Raw genomic sequence first — 15,580 nt, forward strand, 5'->3', positions numbered from 1 at the left:
CCCTGTCCATCACCAACTCCTGCAGTTTACTCAAACTCACGTCCATTGAGTTGGTGATGCCATCCAACCATCTCATCCTCTGTCATCCCCTTCTCCTCCTGCCTTCAAATCTTTCCCAGCATCAGGGTCTCTTCAAATGAGTCAGTTCTTCCCATCAGGTGGCCAAAGAATAGGAGCTTCAGCTTCAGCATCAGTCCTTCCAATGAATTTTCAGGCCTAACTTTCTTTAGGATTGACTGGCTTGATCTCCTTGCGGTGCAAGGGAATATCAAGAGTCTTCTCCACCACCACAGTTCAAAAGCATCAATTCTTCAGTGCTCAGCTTTCTTTATACTCCAACTCTCACATCCAAACATGACTACCAGAAAAATCATAGCTTTGACTAGACGGACCTTTGTAGGCAAAGCAACGTCTCTGCTTTTTAATATGCTATCTAGGTTGATCATAACTTTTCTTCCAAGGAACAAATGTCTTTTAATTTCATGGCTGCAGTCACCATCTGCAGTGATTTTGGAGCCCCCAAAAATAAAGTCTGTCACTGTTTCCACTGTTTCCCCATCTATAATACTATGTGCTATAGACTAAATATTTGTGTCCACCAAAAATTCGTATATTGAAACCTAATCCCCAAAGGGATACTATATAGAGGTAGGGTGCCGGGGTCCAGCCCCAGCAGGATCCAGGGGGTTCCCTTAGGATGAACGGCGTCGGGGAGTGATAGAAGACACGTGAGACCAGCCTTGATAGGGCCAAGTCTGTCTTTATTTCTTGACAACAGTTTTTATACCCTCACTCAGAGTGTATCCAGGATACAAGATGCTCACTCATGTCTATACAGGGTTAGTTTACATTACGTCAGTTTGTCCTTAAGGAAGAACAAGATGCTTTCTGCATTTCGTTTCTATAATAAATCTTTACACATTATCTTTTGGCCTTAGGGCTTATTAACATTTTATGTAAGTCAGGTGAATGTAGGCCTGTTTTCTGTTTCTGTGGTGACCTTAACAGAAAAGTTACAGTCTCATAGGGCAACAGGACAGCATGTCACAACATAATAAAAATATAACCCTGTTAATACCAACATCAATTCTTCTGCAAAAGTTGTCAGTTAAATTTATCTAAAAGTTTTACCCCATACAGACTCTGTGGTTCTAATAAGACGGCCTCTGCCTAGCACTCCTAGCTAATAATTAACAACTATTTCATTGTTACAATACTAGGGCTAAGCTCTTATTTTTCTAGATCTATAACTATATTAGCAATGGTTTCCATAGCACAACCTTAGCACACTAAAAGCAAAAACACAGCAAGCAAACATTAACCCAATAACCACTTTTATAATAATTTTTCTTATATATTTTAATTAAACTCCTTCACCCCTCAAAAATGCTCTATATCTATTAGGGCTTTTATATAATTAGATTCTTTATACTATTCTATGATTAAAATATCATAAGCAATCATACATATTAATACCAAGGGCATAAATGCATTTAACTAACAAACTACCAGCAAAGGAGCTCAAATTAAAACACTCCTTTCACCCTAAATAATCTCATAAAATACCACCACCTAAAATACTTACTGATTAAAATTCTAAATTAATTCTTATATGGGAAGAAATCGGGGAAGGCCTTCCTGCCTGTGTCAGAGAAATTAGGGAGTAGTCCATTGAGGCAGGCATCAGAAAGACAGATACCATCTTTAAGGTGAGAGCCGGGGGCAGCTTTTCGGAATCCCTGAAAACCTGATCCGCCTTGCCCGTCAGGCTTTCTCCCCATGACCTTGTCAAGGGTGGGATCTCGTGAGCTAGCCTTTTTGGAATCCTTGAAAACCTGATCCACCTTGCCCGTCAGGTTTTCTCCCTTATGGCCTTTTTAGGAGTAGGGTCTCGTGTGTTGGCTCCTGGCAGTAGGGTTTTTGGGCTTCCATGGTGGCTCAGACAGTAAAGAATCTGCCTGCAATGAGGGAGACCTGGGTCCAACTCCTGGGTTGGGAAGATCCCCTGGAGGAGGGCATGGCAACCCACTCCAGTATTCTCGCCTGGAGAATCCCCATGGAGGGAGGAGTCTGTCAGGCTACAGTCCATGGGGTCTCAAAAAGTCAGACACAACTGAGTGACTAAGCACAGCATAGCACATGGGGTCTTGACTGGTTCCAAATTGGGAAAGGAGTACATCAAGGCTGTATATTGTCACCCTGTTTATTTAACTCACATATAGAATACATCATGTGAAATGCCAGGCTGGATGAAGCACAAGCTGGAATCAAGATTGCCAGGAGAAATATCAATAACCTCAGATATGCAGATGACACCACCCTTATGGCAGAAAGCAAAGAAGAATTAAAGAGCCTCTTGATGAAAGTGAAAGAGGAGAGTGAAAAAGCTGGCTTAAAACTCAACATTCAGTAAATGAAGAGCATGGCACCTGGTCCTATCACTGCATGGCAATAGATGGGGAAACAATGGAAACAGTGACAGACTTTCTTTTCTTGGGCTCCAAAATCACTCCAGATGGTGACTGCAGCCATGAAATTAAGACGCTTGCTCCTTGAAAGAAAAGCTATGACAACCCTAGACAGCATATTAAAAAGCAGAGACATTACTTTGCCGACAAAGTTCTGTCTAGTCAAAGCTGTGGTTTTTCCAGTAGTCATGTACGGATGTGAGAGTTGGACTATAAAGAAAGCTGAGCACCAAAGAATTGATGCTTTTGAACTGTGGTGTTGGAGAAGACTCTTGTAAGGAGAGCCAACCAGTCAATCCTAAAGGGAATGAGGCCTGAATATTCATTGGAAGGACTGATGCCGAAGCTGAAACTCCAGTTCTTTGGCCACCTGATGGGAAGAACTGACTCATTTGAAAAGACCCTGATGCTGGGAAAGATTGAAGGCAGGAGGAGAAAGGGATGACAGAGGATGAGATGGCTGGATGGCATCACCGACTCAATGGACATGCATTTCAGTAAGCTCTGGGAGATGGTGATGGACAGGGAAGCCTGGCGTGCTGCAGTCCACGAGGTCACAAAGAGTCAGACATGACTGAGCAACTGAACAGAACTAAACGTCTGAGGGCAGAGCCCTTATTAAAGAGATCACAGAGAGCTCCCTCACCCCTTCTGCCATGTGAGAACACAGTGAAAAGATGGCCATCTATGAACCAGAAAACACACCCTCACCAGATATCAGATGTACAGGACTTTGATCTTGGATTTCCCAGCCTCAAGAACTGTGAGAAATAAATTTCTGATATTTATAAGCCATACAGTCTATGGAATTTTGGTATAGCAGCCTGAAAAGAATGACACCATCTCTCAATGGCCTACTAGATAACTAATTTTCATTTCATATATATATATAGTTTTATTTATTATGTGCCTATTATATGCCAGACACAATGGCACTTTACTTGTATTACCTCATTTAATCCTCAGAGTAGCACTATTATTCTGAACACTAGCTCAATTTTTAAAATTTTTTATTTATTTATATATTTATTTATCTGGCTGGCTGGGTCTTAGTTGTGGCATTTGGTATCTTTGATCTTTGTTGCATCATGTGGTATCTTTAGTTGAAGTATGTAGGATCTAGTTCCCCAGCCAGGGATTAAACCCAAGTCCCCCGCACTGGGAGTACAGAATCGTATTTACTGGACCACCAACGTCCCTAGCTCAATTTTAAAGGAGAGAAAATTGAAACACAGATAAAATAACTTGTTCAAGGTCACAGCCAGTATATGGTAGAGCTAGGGTTCAAGAAGAAGTCTTTTGTCTATAAAACTATGCTCCTTCCACAAAGCTTAAGGCAAAGATTTATAATAGCCTACCCTAATGTCCATTTTCTGCTTCTTCTTTTGAAACAAATTTCATTCAGGAAAGAAATATGCTCTATTGAAAGATTATATTTCCCAACCTCCCTTACAGGTCAAGTTGTGGCCAGAGAGATAATAATATAAATGGAAATGTTGTGTGGAACTTTCAAAAAGTCTCCTTAGAATGAAGGGATCAGGTCCTGCTTCCTCCTTCCTTTTCTCTTCTTTCCTGCTGCTGAGACTGCGATGTGACAGCTATGCCTCTAGCAGCTATCTCGTGCAGGAAGGTGACCTTGAAAATAGAGGCCTGTGTGAGAGACAGCCCAGGTCACTGACAGCACCATGAAACCATAGGGCTAGCCTTTTCAAGCTGCTAACTTCTAGACTTCCTTCACATGAGAAAAAGAAACTCCTGCCACATAAGAAAAAGAAATCTCTGCCTTGTTTTCTTGGGTTTCTTATTGTGTGTGTTAGTCGTTCAGGCATGTCTGACTCTTTGCGACTCCATGAACTGTAACCCACCAGGCTCCTCTGTCCATGGAATTGTCCAGGCAAGAATACTGGAATGGGTTGCCATTCCCTTCTCCAGGGGATCTTCCCAACCCAGGGATCAAACCTGGGTCTCCTGCATTGCAGGCAGATTCTTTACCATCTGAGCCACCAGGGAAGACCAGGGCTTATTATTATATGTAACCAAATTATCCTAACTAAAATATGCCACATATATCAGTATTCCACCCACATTTTGCCTGCACAGTTACCTAAAGCCAAATAATTTTGCTCTCAATGACCCACTAATTAGTAAAACAGTTTTCTGTGGCTCCAGGTTATTTAACTTTTTATTAAAGAGGTCCAAAGGAAACAAAAATAAATAAATAAAAAAATAAAGAGGTCCAAAGAGAAGAGAACTAACATTTGTATGCCTTATATATTTTAGTTACTAATATATATTATCTCAGATTATTTCACATTCTATCTCATTCCATGATCGTTCCCATCATCTCTAATATATCCTGCTTTTAGATATATCCTATCCTAACATATCCTATCTTTTAGAAACAAAACTCTTTTTTGGCTTCATAGTCCTCTCAACACACCTTATCAGCAAAAACTACTTAAAAGTTCCATATTATAGCTGCTGTTCATCCTCTCTCTTCTGATTCTCCTGAACCCAAGCAAGACATTCTCCCATCCCCATCACTCTGATAAAATAACTCTTTTGAGATCACCCATGACGTTCATGTTGCTAATACAATGGTCATCTCTTAGTCCTTGTCTTTCTTGATATATTACAGCATTTGGCACAGTTGATCACATCTCCCTTGAAATACTTTCTTCCCTAGGCTTTCAGAATACCACTCTGTTTTCGTCCTGTGTCACTGGTCATGTGTTCTGTCCCTTGCTGGTTCTTTCCGGTGTGTTAGTCATTCAGTCATATCCAACTCTGCAACCTCATGGACTATAGCCAGCCAGGATTCTCTGTCCATGGAATTCTCCAGGCAAGAATACTGGAGTGGATTGCCGTTCCCTTCTCCAGGGGTTTTTTCTTCAGTTCAGTTCAGTCGCTCAGTCGTGTCCGACTCTGTGACCCCATGAACCGCAGCACGCCAGGCCTCCCTGTCCATCACAAACTCCTGGAGTTTACTCAGACTCATGCCCATCGAGTCAGTGATGCCATCCAGCCATCTCATCCTCTGTGGTCCCCTTCTCCTCCTGCCCCCAATCCCTCCCAGCATCGGGGTCTTTTCAAATGAATCAACTCCTTCCAATTAGTCCTTCCAATGAACACCCAGGACTGATCAGGATGGACTACTTGGATCTCCTTGCAGTCCAAGGGACTCTCAAGAGTCTTCTCCAAAACCACAGTTCAAAAGCATCAATTTTTCGGCGCTCAGCTTTCTTCACAGTCCAACTCTCACATCCATACATGACCACTGGAAAAACCATAACCTTGACTAGACGGACCTTTGTTGGCAAAGTAATGTCTCTGCTTTTTAATATGCTATCTAGGTTGGTCATAACTTTCCTTCCAAGGAGTAAGCGTCTTTTCATTTCATGGCTGCAATCACCATCTGCAGTGATTTTGGAGCACAAAAAAATACAGTCTGACACTGCTTCCACTGTCTCCCCATCTATTTCCCATGAGGTGATGGGACCAGATGCCATGACCTTAGTTTTCTGAATGTTAAGCTTTAAGCCAACTTTTTCACTTTCCTCTTTCACTTTCATCAAGAGGCTTTTTAGTTCCTCTTCACTTTCTGCCATAAGGGTGGTGTCATCTGCATATCTGAGGTTATTGATATTTCTCCCAGCAATCTTGACTCCAGCTTGTGCTTCATCCAGCCCAGTGTTTCTCATGATGTACTCTGCAATAAGTTAAATAAGCAGGGTGACAATATACAGCCTTGACATACTCCTTTTCCTATTTGGAACCAGTCTGTTGTTCCATGTCCAGTTCAAACCGTTGCTTCCTGACCTGCATACAGGTTTCTCAAGAGGCAGGTCAGGTGGTCTGGTATTCCCATCTCCTTCAGAATTTTCCACAGTTTATTGTGATCCACACAGTCAAAGGCTTTGGCATAGTCCCTGGCTAAATGCTGGAGGGGCCCAGGGGTTCAGTCTTCAGGCCTCTTTTCCACTTAAATTCACTTCTTCGGTGATGTCAAACAGCTTTATGATTTTCAATACTATCACTGTGGTATCAGCATCTAGTTTCTCCCTCCAGCCTGATCTCTTCCAAAATTTCAGAAATATATATATGTAACTGCTAACTCAATATTCCTATTTAGATACAAATAGACATTTCAAACTGGGCAGGTCCTAAACCAACTCCTGGCTCACCCTGCCTGCCAAAACTACTCCAACAGTATTTTCCTTATAAATGTCAATACAACATTACCAGCTGCTTAGAGCAAAAACTTCAATATCTTTCTTGACTCTCTTTCTCTACATCTGAACCATGAACAAAAGGATTCCCTGGCGATCAGGTGGTTAGGACTCAGTTCTTTCACTGCCAAGGGCCCAGGTTCAATCCCTGGTGAAGGAGCTGGGATCCCACAAGTAGATGAATGGAGTGGCCAAAAACATAAAATAATAATAAATAAATAAACCATGAGCAAGACTTCTAGGACTTATCTTTAAAATATATACAGAATTCATATTTGAGAGTATTAAAAATTACTCAAAACTTTTTAGATAGGATTAAAATATTGTGTATTTTATATATATATATATTATAAAACAACAATATAATGTTTTAAAAACTGTTAGTGATACATTCGAAAGTATTTTTAGATGAAGTTACATGATATGTCAGCCTTGCTGTAAGATAATTGTAATGGAGAAAATGGGAATATAGAAGAAATAAGATTGATTATGAGTTGATGGTGAACAATGTCATAGATGGAGATTTGTTATACTAGTGTGATATGTTTTACCTATGTTTGATATTGTCTTTAACAAAAAGTTAAATAGTTGTCATCACACATCAAAAAAATCATTTCTACATGTGGCAATGGATGTTAACTAGCATTATGGTGGCAATCACTTTGCAATATATATATATACACACATATATACATATATATATATATATATATGTCAAATCATGTTATACACCTGAAATTAGTACAATGTTATATGTCAATTATATCTCAAAATTTTGTCTACAGTTAAAATATAGCCAGAATACAAACACTTCCCACAAATCCAGACCCACTCTCATGTCCCAAGTCACCTTCTTTCACCTGGATTATAGCAGTAATCTCCTTAAATAGTCTCTCTTGTTCTACCTTTGTCCATTTATGCCCTCAACAGGGCAGCAGGGTGACCCAGTTAAAATATAAGGCAAGTCACACTTCTATTCAAAACCCTCCAAGGGCTGCCAAATCACACTAAGTAAAAACCAGTCTTTGCGATGGACTCCGAGGTGCAATGATCTATACCACCACTCCCCTCAAACCTTTGCCCCTCAATTTTTCATATTGTTTTTGCCATGTTGGCATCTCTTTGCCTTGAGGCCTTTGTGTATTCCATTCCTTCTGCCTAGAGCACTTTTCACCAACATACATACACCATTCATTCTGTCACTTCTTTCAGGTCCACTATTAAATGACATGTCAATGAGGCCTTCCCTTGACCACCATCTGTAATATAACAACACTCTACCATCACTATTTCTCTCCCTCACTATTTCTCTCCCTTGTCCTGGCTTATTTTCTCCATACTATTTATCAGCCACCTGACATTATTATGTATTTCCTTATTTTCTACCTCTCCCATCCTAAATCAATTCCATGAAAGTAAGTTGTTTTTGCTTTGGTTTTGTTTCTTCCTTATACTTTTTGCTAGTCACTGCTATAGTTGCAGTGGCTAGAACACTGCTTGGGACTTGGGACATAGTAGGTGCTTGATAAATAAATGAATACTAGTATTGAGATCCTCACTCCACTTTATAAGGAGGAAATTTAGGTTAAAAAGAGGTTTAGTAACTTGCCCAAAATAATACATACTTTTGGCCTAAAGTCTTTGTAACTTCATTCCTTTCACCTACAATGTTTCCATGTTCGAACCAGGGTCTTAATCTTTGTTTTCCATACCTGTGCACTTTCTACTCCAAAATGCTGAAAGTATTTCACAAGGTTACAATGAGGATTAAATGTAAATATGAACATCAATTAACTTCATAGAATTTTAGCCCATATACAAGTGACAGTTCTTGTGGTTTTATCTTTAAGATCAAAGAAAGAGTAGCCTATTTATGCAAGCTTCTTTTTACCTTGATATGAAAATACAACTATTCTCTGGGAAGCCCAAATAAATTCCAAGCGTTAAAATTTGGATAGGCTGTCTTATGTTACTAATGTGTGGTTTCCTGCAAGTAATGTAAATGAGGTATTTTCATTCTTGAAATATTCAGAGGTGAGCACCTGGCTAAAAATGACAGTCACATGATTGTAGTTTAAAAATAGCTCCAGGTTTCATCTCTCAGCTGCAGATGTTGTTTGCAAGTATATAGATAGCATACTGCAGGTATAGGATGCCAGTCAGACTAACTATTGTGAAATAATTGAGTAAATTAATGATAGTGATCAAGTTTTTTCAAAACATTGATTTGCAATTTGCCAAAGAATTGTGTGTCTAAAGCATTACATTGCCCTAATGAGAAACACAATGATCTAAACATTTAGATATTTGGGGAATAAACCACATTTATAATTTCCTTCTAGTGATCTGTGCTAATTTGTACACAGATAAGCATTCAAAAATTATATTCACCCTCCTGCCCTCCCTTCATTCCACAAGTGTTGTTCCACTCTCTCCCATGTACTTGGAAAGCTGGAGAGGGCCCTTGCAGACATCATGAGGGCACAGGGCCACTGCAACACTGACCACACAAGGAGAGATCTCAACATTATGGTCCCATCCAGCATTATGAGAACATGGATACCAGAACCCCCATAAATAACCTTCAGATCAAGCCCTGAGCCTTTGGAGTGGGAACAGTGACTCCAAGACCCTAGACTACCGGAGAACTGACCCTAGGGAGTACCAAATAGTGAGAACTCACACAAAGGAAACCACTTGAATATAAGACCCAGCAAACCCAACCACCAGTAGCACCCTGTGCAGGATGCCTCATCCAACCTAGTTGGAAGTTTGGATGCCTCATCCAAACAACAAACAAAACGAATTTTCAAACCCAGTAATCAGCAGATAGGATTACCACGCCACTCAGCCTTGCCCATCACAGGAAAAACAAACAAAAACTCAGCACAAATCTCACCCTCTACAAAGCTTACACAAACCACTGGACCAACCTTCAGTTCAGTTCAGTCCCTCAGTCATGTCTGACTCTTTGCGACCCCATGAATCGCAGCACGCCAGGCCTCCCTGTCCATCACAAATTCCCGGAGTTTACTCAAACCTATGTCCATCGAGTCAGTTATGCCATCCAGCCATCTCATCCTCTGTGGTCCCCTTCTCCTCCTGCCCCCAATCCCTCCCAGCATCAGGGTCTTTTCAAATGAGTCAACTCTTCGCCTGAGGTGGCCAAAGTATCAGAGTTTCACCTTCAACATCAGTCCTTCCAATGAACACCCAGGACTGATCTCCTTTAGGATGGACTGGTTGGATCTCCTTGCAGTCCAAGGGACTCTCAAGAGTCTTCTCCAAAACCATAGTTCAAAAGCATCAATTCTTCGGCATTCACCTTTCTTCACAGTCCAACTCTCACATCCATACATGACCACTGGAAAAACCATAGCCTTGACTAGACGGACCTTTGTTGGCAAAGTAATGTCTCTGCTTTTTAATATGCTATCTAGGTTGGTCATAACTTTCCTTCCAAGGAGTAAGCGTCTTTTAATTTCATGGCTGTAATCACCATCTGCAGTGATTTTTGGAGCACCAAAAAATAAAGTCTGACACTGCTTCCACTGTCTCCCCATCTATTTCCCATGAGGTGATGGGACCAGGTGCCATGCTCTTCATTTACTGAATGTTGAGTTTTAAGCCAACTTTTTCACTCTCCTCTTTCACTTTCATCAAGAGGCTTTTTAGTTCCTCTACACTTTCTGCCATAAGGGTGGTGTCATCTGCATATCTAAGGTTATTGATATTTCTCCCGGAAATCTTGATTCCAGCTTGTGCTTCTTCCAGCCCAGCATTTCTCATGATGACCTTAGGAGAGCAGAAACCAAAAGGAGGAAAAAATTCAACGTTGAAGCCTGGGAAAATGAGATCCCAAACACAATAAGTTTAAAAAAAAAATAATGAAAAGACAGAGAAATACTACACAAATTAAGGAACAAACTAGAAACACAGAAGTCCAAATAAATGAAGAGGAAATATGGAAGCTACCTGAAAAAGAATTCAGAATAATGATAGTAAGGATGATCAAAAACCTTAAAACAAAATGGAGAAAATGCAAGAATCAATTAACAAAGGCCTAGAAGAATTAAAGAATGAACATACATAAACAAGCAACACAATGACTAAATTAAACATTCTCTAGAAGGAATTAAGAACAGAATATCTGAAGCAGAAGAACAAATCAGTAAGCTGGAAGATAAAATGGTGGAAATAACTTCAGGAGAGCAGGATAAAGTAAAAAGAATGAAAAGAAATTAGGATAGTCTCGGAGACTTCTGGGAGAATATCAAATGCACCAACTTTCAAATTATAGGGGTCCCAGAAAAAGAAGAGAAAAAGAAAGGGTATGAAAAAAATTTTGAAGACATTATAGTTGAAAATTTCCCCAACATGGAAAAGGAAATAGTCAGTCAAGTTCAAGAGGCTCAAAGAGTCCTATACAGGATAAACCCAAGGAGAAACACACCAAGACACATACTAATCAAACTAACAAAGACTAAACACAAAGAGAGATTATTAAAAGCAGCAAGGGAGAAACAACCAGTAACATACAAGGGAAACCCTGGATGCTTAACAGCTGATGTCTCAGCAGAAACTCTACAGGCCAGAAGGGAATGGCAGGATATATTTAAAGTATTGAAAGGGGAAAATCTACAACCAATCTTCCTGTACCCAGCAAGGATCTCATTCAAAATTGATGGAGAAATCAAAAGCTTTTCAGACAAGCAAAAGTTAACAGAATTCAGTACCACCAAACCAGCTTTACAACAAATGGTAAAGGGACTTACATCATGAAGAAATACAAAAGAAGAAAAAAGACCTACAAAATCAACCCCAAACAATTAAGAAAATGACAATAGGAACATATATATCAATAATTACTTTAAAGGTAAACAGATTAAATGCTCCAGCCAAACAACACAGACTGAATGAATGGATACAAAAACAAGACCCAGGCATATGCTGTCTCCAAGAAATTCACTTCATACTTAAAGACACATTTAGACTAAAAATGAGAGAATGGAAAAATGTATTCCATGCAAATAGGAAGCAAAAGAAAGATGGAGTAGCAATCCTCATATCAGACAAAATAGACTTTAAAGAAGATTACAAGAGATAAGGAAGGCCACTACATAATGGTCAGGGATCAGTCCAAGAGGAAGACATAACAGTTGCAAATATCTATGCTTCTAACATGGGAGCACCTCAAAACATAAGACAAACACTAACAGACATAAAAGGAGAAACTGACAGTAACAAAGTAATAGTAGAAGACTTTAACACCCCACTCACACCAATGGACAGATCATCAAAACAGAAAATTAATAATGAAACACAAGTCTTAAATGATACATTAGATGAGATGGATCTCATTGATATCTTCAGGACATTCCATCCAAATGCAGAAGAATACATCTTCTCAAGTGTACATGAAACATTCTCCAGGATAAACCACATCTTGGGTCACAAATCGAACCTCAGTAAGTTTAAGAAAGTTGAAATTCTATCAAGCCTCTTCTTCAATCACAACATTATGAGACTAGATATCAATTATTTTTTAAAAAACTGTAAAAAACATAAACACATAGAGATTAAACAACACATTTCTAAATAACCAACAGGTTATTGAAGAAATCAAAAAAGAAACTAAAAAATTTTTAGAAAAAAATGACAATGAAAACATGACAACTCAAAACCTATGGGATGCAGCAAAAGCAGTTCTAAGAGGTAAGTGTATAGCAATACAATCCTAACTCAAGAAACAAGAAAAACATAGAATAGACAACTTAACTTTACACCTAAAACAACTGGAAAAAGAAGAACAAAAAATCCTAAACTTAGTAGAAGGAAAGAAATCAAAGATCTGAGCAGAAATATATGAAAAAGAAGTGAAAGAAACAATAGTAAAGATTAATAAAACTAAAACCTGGTTCTTTGAGAAGATAAACAATATTGACAAGCCTTTAGCCAGACTCATCAAGAAAAATAGAAGAATCAAATCAACAAAATTAGAAATGAAAAAGGAGAAGTTACAGCAGACAATGTAGAAATACAAAGGATTATAAGAGACTATTATGAACAACTATATGGCAATAAAATGGATAACTTGGAAGAAATGGACAGATTTTTACAAAAGTTCAATCTTCCAAGACTGAACCAGGAAGAAATAGAAATTATGAACAACCCAATTACAAGCACTGAAATTGACACTGTGATTTAAAAAATCTCCTCAAAAACAAAAGCCCAGGACCAGATGGCCTCACAGGGGAATTCTAGCAAACATTTAGAGAAGAGGTAATGCCTATCCTTCTAAAACTCTCTCAAAAAACTGCAGAGGAAGGAACACTTCCAAACTCATTCTATGAGGCCACCATCACCCTGATACCAAAACCAGACAAAGACAACATAAAAAGAGAAAACCACAGCACAGTATCACTGATGAACATAGATGCAAAAATCCTCAACAAAATTTTAGCAAACAGAATTCAGCAACACATCAAAAAGCTCATACACCATGATCAAGTTGGGTTTATTCCAAGAATGCAAGGATACTTCAACATACACAAATCAATCAATATGATACACTATATTAACAAATTGAAAGATAAAAACCATATGATCATCTCAATAGATGCCAAAAAAGCCTTTGACAAAATTCAGCACCGATTTATGATTAAAACTCTTCAAAAAATGGGCATAGAAGGAACCCACCTCAACATAGTAAAGGCCATATATGATAAGCCTACAGCAAACATTATTCTCAATGGTGAAAAACTGAAAGCATTTCCCCTAAGATCAGGAACAAGACAAGGGTGTCCACAATCACCACTATTATTCAACATAATTCTGGAAGTCCTAGCTACAGGAATCAGAGAAGAAAAAGAAATTAAAGGAATCCAGATCAGAAAAGAAGTAAAGCTCTCACTGTTTGCAGATGACATGATACTGCACATAGAAAACCCCAAAGATAGTATCAGAAAATTACTAGAGCTAATCAGTGAATTTAGCAAAGTTTCAGGATACAAAATTGATACACAGAAATCACTTGCATTTCTATATACTAACAATGAAAAATCAGAAAGAGAAATTAAGGAATCAATCCCACTCATGGTTGCAACAAAAAGAATTAAATATCTAGGAATAGACTTACCTAAAGAGACAAAAGAAGAACCAACAATTAGAACTAGACATGGAACAACAGACTGGTTCCAAATAGGAAAAGGAGTATGTCAAGGCTGTATATTGTCACCCTGCTTATTTAACTTATATGCAGAGTACATCATGAGAAATGCTGGGCTGGATGAACCACAAGCTGGAATCAAGATAGCTGGGAGAAATATCAATAACTTCAGATATACAGATGACACCACCCTTATGGCAGAAAGTGAAGAAAGACTAAAGAGCCTCTTGATGAAAGTGAAAGAGGAGAGTGAAAAAGTTGGCTTAAAGTTCAACATTCAGAAAACTAAGATCATGGCATCCGGTCCCATCACTTCGTGGCAAATAGATGGGGAAACAGTAGCTGACTTTATTTTTCTGGGCTCCAACATCACTGCAGATGTTGATTGCAGCCATGAAATGAAAAGACGCTTACTCCTTGGAAGAAAAGTTATGACCAACCTAAACAGCATATTAAAAAGCAGAGACATTACTTTGCCAACAAAGGTCCGTCTAGTCAAGGCTATGGTTTTTCCAGTAGTCAAGTATGGATGTGAGAGTTGGACTATAAAGAAAGCTGAGCGCCAAAGAATTGATGCTTTTGAACTGTGGTGTTGGAAAAGACTCTTGAGAGTCCCTTGGACTGCAAGGAGAGCCAACCAGTCCATCCTAAAGGAGATCAGTCCTGGGTGTTCATTGGAAGGACAGATGTTGAAACTGAAACTCCAATACTTTGGCCACCTGATTCGAACAGCTGACTCATTGGAAAAGACCCTGATGCTGGGAAAGACTGAAGGTGGGAGAAGGGTACAACAGAGGATGAGATGGTTGGATGGCATCACTGACTCGATGGACATGAGTTTGAGTAAGTTGAGGGAGTTGGTGATGGACAGGGAGGCCTGGTGTGCTGCAGTCCATGGGGTCGCAAAGAGTTGGACACGACTTAGCAACTGAAATGAACTCAACTGAAAGCATCTTTCTCATCATTAGCAATGCTGCTGCTTCTGCTGAGTCACTTCAGTCATGTCCAACTCTGTGTGATCACATAGACCACAGCCCATCAGGCTCCCCTGTCCTGGGATTCTCCAGGCAAGAACAGTGGAGTGAGTTGCTATTTCCTTCTCCAATGCATGAAAAGTGAAAGTGAAGTCGCTCAGCCGTGTCCGACTCTTCGCAACCCCACGGACTGCAGCCTACCAGGCTCCTTCGTCCATGGGATTTTCCAGGCAAGAGTACTGAAGTGGGTTGCCATTGCCTTCTCCATCATTAGCAATAATTAGCTTATAATTTTCCCATCCTGAATACAGCATAGGAAACTTATGTAATATTATATTTGGAGAAGGCCTTAAAGATCATTCAATACAGCCTGTTATTTTACAGGGAAGAAATCCATAGCGCAAATTGTTGAACAATTTGTCTAAAGTGAACTCGTTAGAAAATTGACATTCAAACTCAAGTCTTCAGATCCCGGATCCACAGCACATTCTGTGTCATGCTGGAAGATATCAGTGTACTTAAAACTGGTTGGCTTTTTCATTGTTTGATGGCATATGATCGTCCAAATGTGGGCAACAAGAAATGTTTATTTATTTACAAGTACATGGGAAAGCAATTTCCATTCATCTTTTTAAAAAAATTCTGTTACAAAGAAAAAGTTATTAATACATTCATCCTTTGCACACAAAATACATTCTTTTTACTCTCAGTATGAATTATTTCTTAATAATAAAAACCAAA

This window comes from Dama dama, chromosome 2 (assembly GCF_033118175.1).
Source record: "Dama dama isolate Ldn47 chromosome 2, ASM3311817v1, whole genome shotgun sequence".
Lineage (NCBI taxonomy): Eukaryota > Metazoa > Chordata > Mammalia > Artiodactyla > Cervidae > Dama > Dama dama.